Raw genomic sequence first — 20,535 nt, forward strand, 5'->3', positions numbered from 1 at the left:
TACAGGCTACAAATAATAATATATCTTTTATTGCGGATCTTACCAACCAATTAGCTAATGGTTTTCTGATAATTTTTTTAAATTAGAATTTAATGCATGAATTACTTTTATAAGCTACCGGTATACCATGAGCGTGACGTGCTCGATCAATATCATTTATAGGATACTCTCTAGGTATTGGTTGATCTTGTTTATCAAGTCAAATATATCACTTATAGAACCATGACCGGAATAATTATATACTTGGGGGGGGGGGGCATTTTCTCCAGGGATTTTAGCCCATGGAGTTCCTGGCAATTATCCTAATGAAGAAGCAATATCACCAGCAGACGCGAACGCGTACAAAATCCAAATATACTATCCACACACGGGAAGAAAGAAAAAACAAACCTAAATATACTAGCCACAGAAACGTACGCGAGCGCATACAAACATACCTACACACAAAATCACATCAGTTAAGGAGTGAATGTTTATAATCACACTACTCCACACTTTCTCAATTTGCCAACTTGAAGAGATTTTCTAGAGATTTTATAAGCCCCGAGAAGGGCTGTATTTTTGGAACTTCAAATATACCTGGCTACGCCTACTCCAGTCCTGCTCCCAATTTACATTTGTTCTTGGGAGAGCAAAGGCGGGTTGAGTGGCCTGATCATCCCAGTCTGAATTTTGTGGGACAGTGAAGACTTCCATCTGTCTTCTATTTTGCAGTCGGGGATGAAGAGGTTTGCTTATATATGGCACTGATATTGGTGGCTGTAGCTGATCTTGTTGTGGTTGTGGTGTTGGTTTTCGTGCTGGTTGTAATGGTGGAGGCGTCTTCACCTCATTCTTAACCGCACACAGAGGTCTCAGCATAAGGTGAGGCAAGTTTCTTCCGTCTCTCTCTCACTCTCTCTCTCTCTTCTTTTTCCTCTCCTCCTCCTCTTTTATTCTCACACTTTCTGCAATTGCATCCATAGCCAGTTCGTCCAGGAGGCGCCTGGCATACTCCAGGTGCATTTGGAGTTCCAAGAGTTTTGTGATTCTCCTGATCATTTTTTCACAGTTGATTAATCAACGATGGGTAGCAAGACTGACGAGCTCTCCACATTTATATTTGTGAAGCACGGACTTGAAGGAAAACATCCCTACGATTTATTCTTGGGTCAGAATACTATAGAGTTGATTTTAGGGTAAGGGACAGCGAAAAGTCAAAGAGCATGTATAATGATAAAAATTGAAAACAAATGTCAGACACATGTTTTCAAAACACAACATTTTTATTCAAACAACTAACAACCAACAATTAACCAGAAAACATTTTTTTAACAAAAAACATACAATTTTTCGGCAAGTTTGACAACGTTGTGAAGTATCGGATACTTGGTTGTCGTTCTAATCAAAGTGTGACTGATGTCGTTTCCCATTTGAGGCATCACTTCCACACGTCGAACGTAGAGTCTGGCTTCTTGAATTACCGTTTTTTAATAGGCAGACTCAGCTATCAAATGGACAGCGGCACTGTTACGATTCATTCTCAGGCGGACATCTACACCGTTCAGCAAATACTTCTCTTGCAACCACATGTCTAAATGCAAACGACCCATCACTTCTCAATTTTTGCTGGGTCCATTGATTTGTTTCGTCGACTGTTGAATCCCACATTGTGGTTTGGTTCTTTATCTCTAATCAAAACGCTATCGTTGAATTTGCTGCTGTGTCAGGTTTCCATATCACACAAGCATCCAGATGGGTGTTCTTGGCTTCTTTTCCGTACGTCAAGAGATTGTCCAGGTACGCTTGGTAAAGGTAAGTATCCATGCTGCTACTGACCGGTTTGTTATTCAAGTACAAATTCACTCCACTGAGCAAGTAATGCATGAAATTGTTGACGGGGGCTACTTTAACTTCATCCTTTATCTTCGTCCGTCGATGTGTCGATCACTTTCACTTTCAAGTACAAGTAACTGCTATTAGATCGATGTAATATTTGGGCTGTCCTTCGATTTCAAACTAAATGGGAGCTGATCCTAAGTTCCTGACGGAGGAGATGGGATGAAATTCCATCCATTGGGATTCTTGCATCGTCATCATGGTGGGTGTCAGGGCAAACAGATCTAGATCTAGATCCGACTTGGAACAGGTGCAAGACTCTCTATGCATCATTATCCTCCTCCCTTTTCTCTCTCTGTTTCTTAATAATCAAAAACATCTAAGTCTCGGACTGTTCTTCTTTTCTTAGTCTTTCTAGCTATATGGTATAAATGCCTCTGGAAGGGTGTCTTCTTCGTCTCTTTCTGTCTTATCCTTGTTGTTGCGTCAGGGAAGCATGTATGCCTGATTCGGAAGCGCCAAGGCATTTTTAAGAGTTTCTCGTCAGCCCAAAATGTATTTGCCCGTTTGAAGCTTGACATTTTTCCATACTCTCAAGAAAGCTTCTCCGGTGTTGTGATTGTCGACGATGACATTTTGGAGAAATTCTTTGCCGTGCGTCAATGCGTCATCTTTCAAAGCATGCAAGCCTTGTGTCACCACCAGTTTCAAAACATGGGCAACCAAACGAAAGGCCGACTCAGCATCTCTCCTAAACCATGTCCTCGCTGTTGAGCGATGCCTCGGTACACTGGATACATGACTTACAACTCCTTAGAGAATCATTTTCGAAAATGGAGTTTCACAGTGACTTTCCCTTTGGAGAATGGAATATTTTGTCTCGTATCTCCTTTTATAGCAATGTTGACAGTGTCAAAATATGACTTAATGACGGGTAAATAGTGAAGATGTACAAATTTGAGGTGAACGTGATAGGTGTTTCCACCTTCCATGTCATTGGTTGTGGTAGAATCAACCTTGAAAGGAATGACACGTAGTAACTGTACTGAGGTGTGACGCACTACGTTGTACTCCACTACATCGGAATATACAAAGATAAAATTAAGTCCTTGATTCAGTTCTACAAGGGATCCAACAGCCCTGTAAAAATCCATATTGCTGTTGATCTTGGGGTTCAGATTCTGTGCTACCATCTAGATGCCCACCTAAAATTACAAACAAACTGCCATTAGACCTGATGGACAACGTTTCAGTATCCTGAAATTTCATCAGTAGGCGAAGAGTCACTTTATGGTACTGAATCATAACAGATTTTTTGGGTTCTGTTCAGGGCTTTTCCAAAAGATGCCTCGAACTTGTCAGCTATTGTGTCCACCAAACGTTCACCGCTAAAATAATAGCCTGTTGAAATTTTCAAGGTGTAGATGCTGAATGATGACTTGCTTGCTGACTTTGTGTCACATGAAAACCCGATATTGTTCATTTCTTCTTGCACTGGGCATTCATGATTGCAACCTGGAAAGTGTTTTGAGTTTAAGTGATGTTTTTTTTAAAATTTGTGATGGGGAAATCATTTCCACCAAAGCCACTTCGTGATCCAGTTGGATGGGTTGAGTTAATTTGGCCGTGGTAACAACACAACGTATTCTTGGGAAATACCTCCATGGAACTGTCACTGGGTAACGTTAAGTAAAATTGGTTGTTGTTGCTCATAATTCGAGAGTTCTGCTGCTGTATGAGGTGTCACTGGAAGTCAAATGAGTGTCTGAAAGAGGATTGCTCTAGTGGTTATTTTTGGAGTGGTGTCTGACATTGGATGCAAGACTCTCGTTGTTTCGGTTTGAGGAGTATTTCAGGGAAGGATTAGTAAGAAGGTAACCGATGGAACTGCTCAGTAAAATGGTCCACAATTGTCTGTCTCCTTGTTGAAAACACAAATTGACAATTGCCGCACAAATGACACAAGATTAGACAGAAAAAGACGATTTGAGTTTTAGGCACACGTTCTCAACACAACACCCACAAGGGTTGTTTGTGTAGATCTTGAAGTGAAAAACTCTGTGAAGGAGTGGTCACTGCGATGGAATAGCGGTTGAGGCTGTGTTGAATGACATGATGGTCATTTCCTTTCATAGTCGACGACTTGCAAAGCGTCGATCCAAGAATCAAATCTGGTAGGACATCCTTTCGAACATACTTTGACTTCTTTGACACGTCGTTTTCCCACTTTTTGGGTTCTTGTTCGAGAATGCTTTCGATGACGTAGACTTCGTCTTTTTTTGGGCCACACGTTGTAATTCGGGCAAGTAAAACGTTCCTTTTAACACTTCCCCGTTCATGTCTTTATAGACTGCAGGATGACAGCCACGCACTCGTCAAGTGACACGAAACCAAGGTATGATGCTTCGATCGAACTTCTGATCTGATTGATTGTACGCTTGAACCAGGTGCGGTAAGACGTCAATGTACCTGAGAGTGTGTTGATACGTAAAATAGTTCCACATGCGTTCTTTCAAGGTGATTTGAAAACATTCCACGATGCTGGTTTTTGTTTCAGTATTTTTGGTGGTGACAAAATATTTCTTTAATTCTTTTTTGGAAAGCTTGGTTCAGAAATTCGGTGCCTTTGACGGTATGCCATCGAAGAGGGTGACGACCACTTTGTTTCAACACCAGTCTGAGGGCTTGCACTAACTGACTGCTCCATTTTGATGTCAATGACATGACCCAGACAAATTTGGAAAAGACGACGATGACGCAAAACAAATATGTGTAGCCACGATTGTAGGTGGTCAAATGAGAGACGTCGGCTTAATCTGCTTGCCATTGAAAATCGCTGGCATGAATTTGAGCCAAGACTTCAGCTACTGTGCGAGGTGATAAGTCACGTTACTGCATACTACTTTCTTCTCCTTTCTCCACGAAATGACGCGATCGTTTCATCTTGACTACAAATCTCAAATTACTACATTTTTAAACGCCATGGGTCTCTTTATGGCCATGTCAGACCAGTGTATATATAAAGGGTTAGTGTCTTCCTTTCAAGTATTCGTTTCACTCTCAAACCTACCAGAACGATGGAAGAGCCAACACAGATCGAAGTTCTGATCTGAGCTTTGAGGGGTATCATACGAAAGTTTTCTACAGACAAGCCGACTGGCTACTCCCCCTCCTTTCAAGATAAAAGTCAAGATACTCGCTATATCTGTAAGAAGAAAGGCCATTGGGCTGCAGAGTGTGCATACCGTCAAAAAAGCAAGACAGGTATCAGAAGAAACAAAAGTCAGTATTGCCTGTTATCATTGTCAAGAGAAAGGACATTGGTCTTCAGAATGCTCTAAGGAACAACAGGAGGAAGAGGAAGAGAGGGGTTCCGAACAGGAAGAAGAGGTACCCTCCCCAAAGGAAGAACTCAGACACGTACCGAAAGAGAAAAAATAGAAGAAAAGAAGACGAGGAGAACGTGAGGAAGAAGAGGAAGAAAATGAAGAAATGTAAAATAAAATCATTAAAAAAACAGAGAGAGTGAATATAGACACAGACGTCTATGAACTTTTAAGTGTTGTGTTGTGTTGTGAATTGGATTTTAAAGTTTGTACAGGAATAGACCACACAGAAAACGTGTCTTTTGGTTTAGAATTTTTAGAATATGGACCTACACTAACGCTCTCTCTCTCTCTCTCTCTCTCTCTCTCTCTCTCTCTCTCTCAGTTTTAATTGATTTTGGCAAAATGAATACTTTCTCATTTCAAAAAAAGTGAGTGGCCCTGAAAAGGACCATTGGGTGTTTGTTTTTGTTTTAAAAAACAACTGACGGTCCTTTTCATAGCCACTCATATGCTTAGAAAAGATTTTGTTCTCTTTGCATAAAATGTTTTTTAATCAGTTTTATATATTAGGTGTTGTATATGTTTTATATGTCTATGTATGTGTCTATATTCCGCTAGTTCCACCCCCGCCAAGCGTTGTTTTATTGGTATAATTTATAAACTAGCTGCACTTAACCGCCACTCTCTGTTCGATGAACTAGCTGAACTTACCCGCCACCCCCTACCCGCTACCCGCCAATCGCTGAACTAGCTGAACTAACCCGCTACCCCCTGACACTGTTTGTTGTTTGGCCCGATTAAGGTCTGCTCCTCGCCACATTGTTGTCAACGTCTAGCACCGTGACGTTACCTCACTTATTCCATTTCCTTTGTCGCTGTCTCACCGTGAAAGGTTGTAACGCTTGGCGGGGCAGGGCGGGGCGGGGCATAGAACTGGATAGAATGCTTGGCGGAGCGGGACATATCACTTTATAGAACGTCTGGTGGACATTGTTGCCAATGTCAAGTACCATGACGTCACCCATCTGTTCTATTCCTATTGTCTTCATACGAACCGACTATTATTTGGACGCTAGACAGTCCCGAAATTTTTGGACGCTAGACAGTCCCAATCCCTTGTCCCTAAACGTCCTTTGTTTAATTTCATTATGTTAAATTCCCATTGTCCCTAGAGTACAACATATAACTCCCATTAATTTCTTTAAGTTGTCTTTTTTATGGTTATGTTTGATATCATGCCGAATGGATATTAAAACCAACCCTGACCGAAATCATGACGAAAATTCTTCCTCAGGTCTCATTTAAATGTGCTTTTTAATCAAACTACGCGAAATATTAGAAATAAATTAAATCAAATTCCCATAATATACGAGAGCAAGAATATATTTTGTTTCACGAAAACTCATCTTCATCTCACTGTACATATAGAGAGAATCTGAATCAACGAATATAGTGAGCCCTGTTGGATTGATAAATCAAATCAAGGTGCAGGTATATTAATTTATTGCCTGGAATCGTTATTATTATCGTTTAAAACAAAGATCACATAAGTGTATTTTTCAGTATTTGGAGTCTAAAATTCTAAGTTCTAATATTCAACCACCAAACCAGAAATACGAAAATGGTTTACAAAAAGTTCATAGCCCTTATAAAGGGTAACCTTAAAAATAAATATTTCAGAAATTCCACACTCAGCTATCATTTTCAAATATGTTGTCATTAAAAATGAAACAAATATTATATTAAAAAGGCGTCATGACCTTTTCTGCAAATAAAATGTTTTTTAAAAAAATGATTATATATGTTTTACAAAATACGTACTGCAAACAAGCATCTGTTGCAGTCGAAAACTCTGAAATCAATGATGTTCCTTTATCTCTGGTACAAGGAACCTTCATTTGTATGCTTGTTGTCGAGGAAGATAAGTCTTCGTTTCCTAATATGCATGTTTGTATCAGCGTGTACTAGAATAGGTCGAATCTCTGATACGTGATGATTGGCTGACAGACATCTCCAACATACATAGTGTCAACTATGTACCTTACAACAGGACCACGAGCTTAATTATTAAAAGACAACAAATGCTACAGTTATTTTTCCCTATGTCAATACTACAAATGCGAATTTTCTTGCTTTTAGATAACATGTCCTGCAACCATGCTGGAGATGCATAATTAGGAAATTATTGCCATTTTGGGGAATTACCTGTTTCCTCAGAACAACAGCCAGTAATTACTATTTCAACTTTTTAAAGGCATTCCCCAGATAATATTTTGATATGGTTCAATAATTTTATTTTATCACGTCACTGTTGCCTTATTTAGGTTCATAAACTAGTATAGTATTTGTATTAGATTTCATGCGTTTTATAAACCACATGACGTAACTAATAACAACATTTAAGCCAAAGGCGTAATGTCCAAGACATACTTTTGAATTTTATAGAAAATTCAATACATTATTATGTTCGTGTAAAATGAAGTTAGTTCTTCGCGTGATGTGATAAGTATTATCTTAGATTTATGTTCGTTTAACATGAAATTCGTGAAATTTCTTTAATAAATGCAATCTTTACCTCACAAAACGGTTGAAATTATGCAACTCATTTGAAATGAGAACTCAAGTCAGATCCTTTATATGTGTGCCTCATTATCTGCGATGGGTGTAATATTTCGGAGAAAGTAATCGTAATTGATCCCACACAATTGTTTTCCACCCATTCAATATTTTCTTGAAAATTTGGCAGATATATGGGAGTCTTTCAAGTTCATGTATTTCAATGTTAAATACAAAGACTTGAAAATAAAATGCACTAATAACGTATGTTAGATATTAATATTTTAGAGAAGGGTTCATACAAACGCGATTAATACTACTGTTTGTGTTGAACTGAGTAGCGGCTCAAACATGTGAGATTTAATAATATGCATAAGAAACACATAAAGAGAGACCGACAGAAAGGTAGACAAAGAGATACGTAGACATTTACCTTGTAAGAGTCGTACATTCCACCGCTGCATGTGATTTCGTCCTTTCTTAAGTCAATCGATGACGGTATTTTGAAGGAGAATAAACTTCTATACGTAGGTTTAGGGATACTCCCAAAGTAAGAGCCTGGACATATCGTACCCGTGATAGCTTCTACCTTGTCCACTTCTTCATTACATCTGCTACAAAACCAGTTTTTGTAGGGATACCATAGAATATGTTCCGGTGCCTGTTCACAAGCCTGCTCTGTGATCGGATCATATTCTGTCCAGTTTCCTGTCACATTACAATGGCGAATTATCGACTGAGTGGAAATTTTAGGATTACACATGAAACAAAAAATATTCTTGTACTTTTTCTTCTCGTGTAGAATAGGAGTTAATCCCCAAATTGAGAATTGTTCCTCTAACTCGCACATATTCTCCACGCTTTGATCGTAGTTTTTCCATTCTCCTGTGGTGTTACATTTAGATACCATCAAAGTCGGCTCCCTACAATTCTCATGACTAGTGGCAACGACTCGAACGTCACATTTCCGTTCCAGCGTTGTTCTAAGGAGTGAGGATAAAGACAGAAACATTGTCGGTTCCAACAGGATAGGGCACGTTATTTTGATATCTAAAGGTTGGAAGTTATCTTTAAAGTCATGACAGTAAGAACAGAATATATTTTTGAAAATGACTGACCCATCAGATCTTCCAGGAAGGAGGCTAATTAGGTTGGAATATGGCTGTTGATGACACATATCCCGTATGAATGCCGGCTGACTGATATTTTTGCATGTACTGATTGCTAAAATTCCACTGTCCAAATTCGTATCCTGGTCTCTAGCCGAAGGAAATATTTCACTCGAAATGCAATCGTAGGGATTTTTATTTAAGAGCAAGTCAACACAGCATGTTTTGTCATACAAACAATTTTCACTGCAATCGCATAAATTACAGGGAAATTCGGAAACAAACGAATTCACTTCTGCATCTGATATATTTGTGCAGTTTGAATATCTATCTGGATCACTACTAGTACAAATTGAATTCTCACCACAAATCAACTGTATTTCATTTAAAACGTTATACGTAACATAAATAGATGAAGAGATATTATTTTGGCGTTTTCGATTTTCAAAATCTGACTTTGCAGTTTTCGCTTCTATATCAAAATCATACGCACCTCTCTCCCAATCCGTCTCTCTGTTTCCTAATAGATTTAATAACGAGGTTTCTGAGAATTGTATTAGTGCAATTGATCCATTGGACAAAGTGGTAATATTAAAGTCGAGATTACCGATACGAGATGTCAGAAAATAGCCGAATGGTTCCCTTCCATTACAAAGCATACAATATGAGTTTTTGTATGGCCGAAGTCTTTGAATGGATGGAAGATTTAAACATCCATCCTCTAGACTTTTGTCATACACTTGCCATTCTCCTGTCATATTGCACCGATCTACTATCACTTCATGGTGAACAGTGGCAATGCTAGGATTGCAAATATAGCAGAAAATATTGCGAAAGTAACCTAAAATGATGTCATTAGGTTTGAAATGGTTGCATGCCCATTCTATGTCAGGGTCATAATCCATCCACAATCCAGTTTTATTACAAGTTGATATGACAAAATCAGCGTAATCGGATACACATGGTTTGTTTGAAATATGTGGCAAGCTGGAAGGAAAAACATTTACCAGAGAACAATTATAGTCGGAAAGAGCATTTTTAAACTCATTAATTGTGGAGATGGTATTTATATCAAACGTGGTCTCACATTCTGCGAATCTGTCCCAACGAATGACGTCATGAACTCCGTGACACCTGGCACAATATATGTTTCTGTATGTAACGTGTGTAATCACTGATGTAACAGGAGCCTGTAGATCATAATCAAGAGGAAATAAATCGTTTCTAAAGCCATCACATTCTTCCTTCATCTCAACGTCCCCGTCGGTCTCTGCACAAGATGCAACCATTTCAAAGTTGAACTTTGAGCTAATCTTGGCATTAGATCCATTGAATCTTAGCCGAGTGCTTTGGCAAGACGAACTAAAATATAAGTATGGTAAATCTACGCAACAATCACCATGGAGCCAACAATCGACATCACATTTACATGGTGCACAACTAGATATTTGCTGCTCTCTTTCCGACAACACCGGAAATGGAATAGCAGACTGGTCACAAATGCTGTGGGTCCCACAAAGCAAGACTGTATCTGCTATAAGCTTGGAACGGTCCACTCTCTGCTGTCTAACATCATTGTAGAAGTCCCACGTATCATGCGTGCATGCAGCTACTAAAATCAAGGCAGTGAAGACCAAGATCATGGCTAATATCCCCATACGTCCTATATTCTGAAATAAGGAATTAACATAGTCAAGGATTGTATATTTTTCTTTTGATATCACAGAAAAAAGTCGTGTAATTATTCAAAAGATACATGTTCCAATGAATTCTAATGAAATCATTCCTAGTGTTTATTTGTTATGCATAAAGGCACATCAGCACAAAAGATGTCAATTGGAATAAAATGCTTTTCCCAGAGCTGCACCACTGGTGCCTAATCAACTTGAGTAGCAGAGAGGGTGAACAGACCTTTATCTAAAATGTCATTTTTGAAGAAATAACGCTTCCTACGAAAATGAAAAATATAAGCGTATTAATGCCAAACCAAAACCTCTAACTTACCGAGAGTTCCTCTAACTGGGTTAGTTTATTTTATTACTTTCTCTTTTTGTCGTTCGTGTTTTCCTAAATTTGTATGCGCGTTTTGTTTACCCATCGGACGTCTCTTTGAGGTTGCATCCTCTCAGCTGCTGTAATTACATCATTATTATATCAATAATGGCACCAGCTATGGAGTCTTATACTAATAGACTAGCTTGAGAAAGATTAGAAGCAACAAAGAAATTTCTTCCCGCCCGTGATTCTGTCGGACTACAAGAACGTCAAAAAAATCTCAAGTTGAATTAACGGAAAGTGCAGAACAATTATTTAGACCAATTGTCGAACCAACCAAAAAGATTGCTGAGGATGCAACAGTATCACAGCAGGTCATCGTAGCATTACCAAAACAAATCAAGGAAGCTATGGAGTCTGTCGACAAAACACGTGCTAAAATTCAAGACGTTGAAAATATTGTCGAGGATCTATCTAAACCATAATTAAAAACTAGATATTTTCCTCAGCAAGGCTATATAGAAGTAATGGCTGATCCTGTTGCTGCGGCAGGATATCAACTACAGCATCAGTTTCTAAGGCCAGAGTTTTATAACACTCCAGAACACGAGTGTGTCGCTAGGGTATTTCGTGAGTACAAGGACATTCCACAAATCAGTACAAAAATAGACAAAAGAATATGATAATTTTATTGATGAAGTTTATGAAATGAAAAAAAAAGGGTTTTTAACGCCTGTTATATCACCAGGAAAGCAGCGATATCGACTAAGGAGACAACCATCACCGGAAGTGGTTACACTAATCAAGGAAGTGGTCTTATTGCTTGTCCTGAGAGTATTCTTTCTGACGTAGATAGATTCGAAATTCTGATCGGAGGAAAACGCGCAGGAAATAATTCTTCATAAATTATTAATGAAATATCTGATATTTGTCTATGGCTGTTTACAGGATGTGTTATGGATCGTAATATTTATCATTCTCTCATTAATGAAATTGTCGATGATTATAACAGCGACTAAAATAATTAATTAATCAACATGTAATTTAAAAAATGATTATACACAATGCTCAAGGTTTACCTGTAATGGTCAGGGTAATACATTCACGATTGCCAACATACAAGGCGATTTACGGAGATGAACTAGGTGATGTTGTTCAGGGTTTATTTAAAAGAATGGCTACAAAAGCAATACCGATTGCAAAACAGTTAGGAATGCAAGGTATTGACGCTATTCGCGATGAAGGTATTAGTGGTGTTGGTAATTTTGCCGGCAAAGCGTTTTCGGCAATCAAGGATAGATTATTAGGTTAGTACGAAAAAACTCAGCCACGGGTGAAATTACCTAGTACTGAATTTATGCCTGCAAATATCAGTAAAATAATAATTTAAGCTGCAAGTCAAAAACAATCAAAGATGGCTGATGAGGCAGAAAAACACATACCAAAGAAAGAGGAAAAAATGAGTACAAGTTTTATTTCAGGAAGTGGTCTTCGTGTTAGACGATAACAATTATAATAAAATATTCAGTGTAGATCCGACATGGATGCTCCAATTCTCAGGGATGAATCAGTACGTGATTATAAGTTTTATTCTTATGATGCACGACAACCAAATTAGGGTGGAAGAATTGAATTACAAGTTCAAGATACAAGTAGATATTTTTTACCTGCTCAGGCTTTTACTGAAGTAGAGGGTGAAGTTATGAAAATAGATGATACTATATACTATGCTGATTATAGTATCGGTTTTATCAATAATGGTATTATAGCGTTATTTGACAGCGCTATGTGTATGATTGATGGAAGAAATTTCGAAACAATTGACAAAGACGTTGATGTTGCTACGACGATAATATTTTTAGCAATATATTCTGATGGTTATAAAAGATCAGTCGGTCCGTCAATGAGGTTTACAAAAGATGATTCTAACGACCCTGATTATAATCAATTTTTAATAGCACGACCAAGAAACTTTGCTAGAAATGCACCTGTTGATACAGACACTATGAGCATTTCCCCATACCCGGATTTTAATGTAGGATTCGCAAAACTTCGAATTGCTTTGTAGGGTGATCGTAGAAGATTTTCGTGCGCAATTCAACTGTCACACATCTTTGGATTTTGCATAAATGTTAGAAAGGTTATCTTCAGGGCTAAACATACAGTTGTAATTGTTAGAAAAGATGATGATAATTATGCTATTTGGCGAGCTTCAGGCGATGCTGGTAAAGTAATATTGTAAACACTTTCACTTTGGGTGCCAATAATGACTACAGCAATCGCTTTAGAACAAAAATTACTTTTGTTTTGGATTCAGGTGGTAAATCATTACTAACATGATCGACAGTAACCACGGATAGTGTTCAGAATAATATTAATGGTTTATTTACATGGCATATAGCATAACAGCGGGGTGTTCCTGCACCGCCATATATTTTTTATTACCTTTCAGAATTATGAGCGATTAAACTCACATAATTATAGTCATATGATATTTGACTATCTTGGAGTTTGTGAGGTTTCATTAAGAATAATCGGACATCAAGAAACATCTGAAGATATATTATTAAATTTTGAAAATAATGATGTAACACGTGCATATTATCGTTTGATGACATTTATGGAACGTGATCAAGATATAGAGACTGGATTGTAAATATCACAGATAGATTGTATAAATCGGTATCCGCACTATTACTTCTCTTTGGAACATCTTGATTTAAGTAGACAGTCTGTTGTTGACGCTCATTTTCGAGCTCATGTAAATCCAGGTGAAGGTGTTAATTACAGAGCAATCGCTGCTATACTCAGCGACAAAGCAATGTTACTTGAAGGTGTTGGGGGAAGAATGCCAGTTATTGACGCTCCAGTAGAAAACATGTAATTAAATCGCTCACGATATTTATAATGTGATATCATCAAGTTAGTGTTAGTCTGACTCCTTGTCAGATTAAAAAGCTTCAATCAAGTTCAACAAAGAACTGCGGAATAAAAATATCACTATAAAAATATAAAATCACAGGTGGTCAAAATAAACTATAAGTGTTAGAACATCAACTCAGGCATTTCAATAGCGCCAAACAATCAAAAATGGGCGTTAAACTCAATCTTTCTGCTGGAGCAATCAAATACTCAGTTAAAACAGGCGGTATATTTCCACTTCTTGCAGCTATACCAGCGTTAATAGCCGCTGCAGCTCCAGCTGTAGCAAAAGTAACTGCACTTGGCGCTGTTGAAACTGCTGCTTAAATGACATTAAAGAAAGCAACAGGACATGGTTTTTAAAAAGAGAGAGGGAAAGGCCTAAGATTACCAGGAACCCCTTATCGAAACGGTAAAGGTCTGAGACTTCAAGGATCATTTCGTTAATTCTTTCAATGTTATATTTTGATTTACCTGATGCTGATAAAAATTAAATATAATTTTTTTAGAGGTGTTTTTATACTTGATCATTTACCAGAACGATCAAATAATATTGAAACCGGCATCATTAATCTTGATAATAGTTTTGGTCCTGGCACTCATTGGGTTGCATGCGCAATTGATCCGAGGAATTGTTTTTTTCGTATGGATTAGGGCCACCAAAAGAATTCTTAAATTACACAAAAACGAAACAAACTCCAGTTTGGTATTCAACATTACCAACACAGACAGTAACCGATCCTCTAATATGCGGACGTGAAGAAATTGCTGTACCCAACGCTGTATCGAGATCAACATTACCACCTCATAAGGTCGTGCACGATTATACAATTAGCGTTAATTGTTTTAAACATATATTAAAGTATAATGGTTGATATTTACGGTAGATCTTCTATAAAAGACAAGAAAAAAGATGATATTGATTTGTTAAAATACGCGACTAGAGATGAACTTGCCGATATCATGAACCTCTCTGGAGTTGACTGCGATGAAGTTTTTATTTTTCAGGATAAATATGGTGTTTAAAAGACGTGTAATATTAAATGGAATGACATAATTGCTAAAATTCTCGGTGCTACTACGGATAAAATTCCATTATTTACTGATAGCGGTAGAATCAGAGACTCAAATATATAAATCGCAACTATTAGAAATGAAATTGCAAAAAGTGTTGCTAATCGTTTACGATCTACCGGTAATATAATGAAAGGAGAACTCAGCATGAATGGAAATCAAATAGTTGTTTTAAGAGATTCAACATCTGATGAAGACACCGCAACAAAAAATATGTAGACAATAACTATAATACAGTAGATGCTAAATTAACCACGAGCTGAATATGAAGTTCACATAAATATGTTTTCAAATCTTCGTAGAAACTTTCAAAGTCTCAATAAAATCGCAGAAAACTTCTTTAGAAGTCCGTTGACTGCCGACGAAAGACTCTCTGAAATTAACACAAAACTCGGCGATATCAAAACAGCTATGTCAGACGTTGAAACGATTAATAAACGATTAGGCGTTATCAGAGATCCTAAATCATCTTCAGAGTTGATCGCGACAGCGCAGAGTAATATCGATGCTATTAGAAAAAGACTAAAAGATGTTATAAGTGGAATTTCTGATATCGTTAAAAAATAATCTGATTAAAATTTCCCACAAGCAGATAATAAACGTGGTATATACAGTAGCGTCTGACCAAGCATTCTGGTCACCATTCAATAAAACCATTAAACATCGCGCTGAGCTTACCGGTATATACAGGCTTTCAGTACTTGGTTTTGTAACGTTTACAATATCTACCACACGTTTACGGCATTATCAACTGACTCCGTCAGGTGGATCTCCTGGATCTCTGTTAGTGATGTTAGATCAATACGACGAGGAAACGTTTACTGTGGCACCCAAAGAAAAAAACTTGGCTTGATTTATTATTGGTGTATTGAATTAGTAGCTAAATTCCAACCTAATTAAAATATAATGAGCATTCTGATCAACGTTCAACGTTTTAGATACAATCAAGCGCGTGAATGGCAAACAAACTAAAAAATATCGTTGACGAATACACAGTAAAAGTAAAAAATATCGCAGACGTGTAGTTTTCGTTGACATAATTGTGTATTCAGCGTCTGCTGTTATTGCTAGAACAGGCGTATTATTATTAACAATAACTCCAGCAGTTGTAACTATTTGTGCTCCAGCTGCAACAACGATTGCCGGTATTCTTAATATTATTGCAGAAAATATTTACGTACATAAAACAAAATTGCATGATTATATAAAAAAATTACATGCAGCGACTTTAGCATACTCCAAATTATCCTCGTTATTATCAAAAATCACATTTTGAGTTAACGGAGATAATTATTATCTACAAAGAAACAATGACTGTGATAGAATCCACACCTGATTTAAAAAATAAGGAATTAAATAATAATGTCAGTTCCACTGATGTCGTCAGGCGAGCTACTTTAACAAATTGTAACGAACACAGCTCCAACAATAACAACAATGATATCGGTAAGCTCAGATAATCCTGAAATTATTTTTAATTTTTCAACTGCAATTAAAGCGAAAGAATTAGCGCTAGCACAATTACAAGTATATCTTATTTGTCCTAATATCAGATCAAAATCATTTGGTGGATTACAGGCGAATAATTCGCTTGCATTTGCAAATGAAAATAAAGATAATGGAACCCCCGATTGGCATGTTGTCAGAATTCCAACAGGCAGTTATCAGATTGAACAAATCGATGATGAATTCCAGCGCAGAATCAAATCCATAACTTGAAAAGAATCAAACATAATCTTTCTCAGCTGTTGCACGCGCGTATTAATAATTCTTTCGCTTCGTATTCGTGAGATACTTCTGGTCTAATTTTTTCGATTACGCTTGAGAGTGATACGAACTTTTTAACTTCGGTATCTTTCACAGCGGCCAAAGATTTGAACATAGCTTGTTGGATGAGTTTAGAAATATATTTTCCGTTGGTAATGCATAGCTATCTTCAAAACATTTACGTATTTGCAATGATTCAAAATCACTAAAACTTCTGGATCAAGTTGAATTTTTATACGGTCTTTTTTAATTTTTTCATTGCAGAAATTATATCATTAATATTTTCGTAATTCATTATATAATAAATATATATTTTAGTTGTATTCATCATCCGAAACGATATAATACAATTATGTAATATAGTGCAAACACAACCTCTAGATTACTAAATAAATATTCACTTACCTTTGTCCACTCCAGAATGCAAACTTCCACACTAACTGAGAGGTTGCGATTCTCTGTCTTTTATAGGACATGCAGAGCAATTCTGGAAATCCCCCAAAACATGTAGTAACAAGTTATTCTGGAAATCCCCAAACAGAAACATGTAGTAACAAGTTAGTTTGGAAATCCCCGTCTGGAAATTCCCGAAGACATGTAGTTACAAGTTATTCTAGAAATTATAAAAGGCATCTCTCTCTCTCTCTCTCTCTCTCTCTCTCTCTCTCTCTCTCTCTCTCTCTCTCTCTCTCTCAGTCTGGTAGTGAGCATTCTGAAGTGAACAAGAAGTAAGTGAAATATTTTCTTAAACTACGTGTGTTAATTATTACACAGTGTTAAATTTTTGCAAATTGGTATGATTAGTTTACGATAACACAAAATATTGATCGTGAGATTACGCAGTAAAAAGCGAAATAACTAATGAATTACTCTGCCGAAAAGAGCTTAGCTTGACAGAATTGCCTCCCTTCAACAATATTGAAAAGTTATAGTGATATACTTGTCATATCAACGATAAAAATTTCAGGCAATCGTTCTATCATACGTACCTTGCGACTTTTGAAACTCGCATAATTATATATAATATTGTATTTTTGCGAGTTTCAATATCGATGATAGAAGCTTCAGAATGATCAAATAACAGTTGTATTTAGCAATGTAGAATGTGATACAAAAATTAAATAAATAGCAATATGATATTAGAACAAGCGGCATAACTACTTAATTACTCTACCGGAGAGAGACAGAGTTATCTCACTTCAACAATAATGAAAAGTTATTTTTTTTATATTTCTTAGAAAAAGCAGATTTGTATATTTTATTTGCGACAGAATGTATTGAAGACCTACAAATAACGAACATGTCGATTGAAATTGTATTATTTCACCTGTCTCTACATTTGTAGATATAACTGCTTTGGCTCTATTATCATTACGACCAGTATTTCTAAATATTCTATTTTGGCTTTGTGTAACAGCTCTCAAATTACACATTATTAAAATTACACATTATTACTATTTGGATTTGAATCAATATGATCGATCACAAGACCGTCTTAAATTAATCTGTGAACTATTCGGAAATAAATCTACGACAGAAATATATTTTCTTCCACCATTAAATCTTAGATAACCAAAATTATTAACATAACCGACTAAAGGTCGTTTTAGTCGAAAGTGTCTGATGAAACGATCACGGGATGCTTCGTAATCCTGGATGCTAGGATGTCTAACAAATTCTTTTTGCTCCATTTATATATAATATCAATTGTTTAAATAATTATTTGTCTTATTTTTTATTTTTAAAATTTAGCTAGATAATTTGTTTTAATAATTTTGTCATTATTGTCGTTGTTATTTTTCATCGTAATATCTTTTGAACATTCTTTATTTTTTTACCATCATGTTGCACACACAACTGCATTTTTCCTCTCACTCCAACACCATTTTTTCAGACACGGTTTGGTCCTAGACTCCCTCTCCGTACACTTTGTAAACGATTACCTCAGAATTCGTTTATGCAGGTTTTGTTAAAAGGGACCGTAGAGCCTATCATTAGTCATCTGCATTTATTCTTTGTTTAATCAAGATATATATATTATATTTCAATTTAAATATAGATTTGTCTTAATTATAATATGGACGAGATAATATCCACAATTAAAATTAAACCCTCTAAAGATAAATTTAATCTTGACAGAATATCCCCTGACTTACAGGTGCGAGCTCTGGTTGATCCGAAGAATAAATGTTTGATTAATATTATTCATTACGCTATGAAAGAATTTAGTAAAGATGGTGCATCTCACAAAAGAAATGAAAGAAAGAAATATTAAATCATGCACTTATCACGAAGTCTTTTAATGGAAGGGAGATAAATGGACTCCTGAACGAATGGGAGAGAAATATATTACAGGAATTATTGTTTGAAATGAAATTTGCACTGTTTCATTAGAAACGTTAAAAATATTTCTTGATTGGTTATTGACAAAAAATAGTGCTGTGATAATGTGTGGTGATCATGTTCAATGTTCAACCACCACCTTTTGTTGTATTGTCTCTATATGGATGGCTGAAGAATTTTGTAGATTATTATGAAGAAATAACTAATGATCATAGAGCACTTGATCCAGAATTAAGAGAGTTCAAGACATTATTCAGACTACAACCGAATAAAATTCAATGTGAAATAAGGCGTGAAATAAATTCAGAAAATCCCATTAATATTATTTGGAATTTATGAAGACGAAATGATTTGATAGTTGCAAGTAGAAAGATAGTTCATGATACACTTCAACAACAATTATTGATGTTACATACAGAAAGGTTTTCAAATCTACCCGTACCACTGTGTTATCAGCCGGTTGATACGCGACAACAGAATATAGACATTGATATACCATGATCATCAGAGCAACAAAATCTTGTATTAAATGATATTGTTTATTAACTATGGAGAAAACTCCATCGATGCTATGATACGTAATGGCAATTCATTCATCACAAGGGTTAACTATCTCTAATACAAATGTTTGGATTGTCGATGATCGTATCGAATGGTCAAGCTTAGTTTATCTCGCAGTGTCTCCTGTCAGAAGAATACAGCAGATGCGTAGAATTGTCATAGTCGCTCTTTTTTTAAACAACCTTAAAGCTCACTGGGTTCATATAAATACCGGACAGTCACATTACCTAATACAGGTTGTTTTTAAAATTCATGTCGTTGTATTGGTATGTGTTTTTTGTAAATGCATTAATAAGTTTCATGGCAGAAGTTCGAGTAATATCATTATTTAATGCATTTGTCACACTTAGCAATCTTGCAACCCACTCGCGAGATCTCGTATCGTTTTTTATTTCGCATATTGATATCCAAGTAACCGCTCAGCAAGTGTTCGATAAAATCTTTCAACAATTGCCTGATCACGATGAATTGCAGGATGTCCTCGTCTAATTTTGACCTTATGTTTTTTCATCAGAGATGATACTGCACCTAGAAATTCCTTGCAAGGATCAACCTGTAGCAACTGTATCCATCGCAAGGGTCCTAGTTGATAATTCGTTCAAAAGCAGAAGAATCTTCAGTTGCTGTTTTAGTTAATAACCACAATGAAACGTCCGATGGGTAAACAAAACGCGCATACAAAGTTAGAAAAGCACGAACGACAAGGATAAAGATATAAAATAACCCAATTAGAGATCCTCTCGCTAAGTTATAGGTTTTGGTTTTGCGTTATTACGCTTATATATTTCATTTTCGTAGGAAACTTTATTTTTTCAAAAATTACATTTTAGCGAAAGGACTGTTCACCCTTTGCTGCTGCTATCAATCTCTCAATTGCTCTGTAAAATGCTGCGACGAAAAAAGCGTGAGTTCTACCTTTAAGTTATACATAAGTGAGATCTGCAATGAAGAATATATATTTATTTTCCCTAGTAAACTGGGATCTCATTTTTCATAGGAGGTGTCGAAAATATAAAAAAAAATGTGATTCAGTTAATCATCTCTTATATTCAGCTGTCTCG

This window comes from Sinohyriopsis cumingii, chromosome 18 (assembly GCF_028554795.1).
Source record: "Sinohyriopsis cumingii isolate HCF-2022 chromosome 18, ASM2855479v2, whole genome shotgun sequence".
Lineage (NCBI taxonomy): Eukaryota > Metazoa > Mollusca > Bivalvia > Unionida > Unionidae > Sinohyriopsis > Sinohyriopsis cumingii.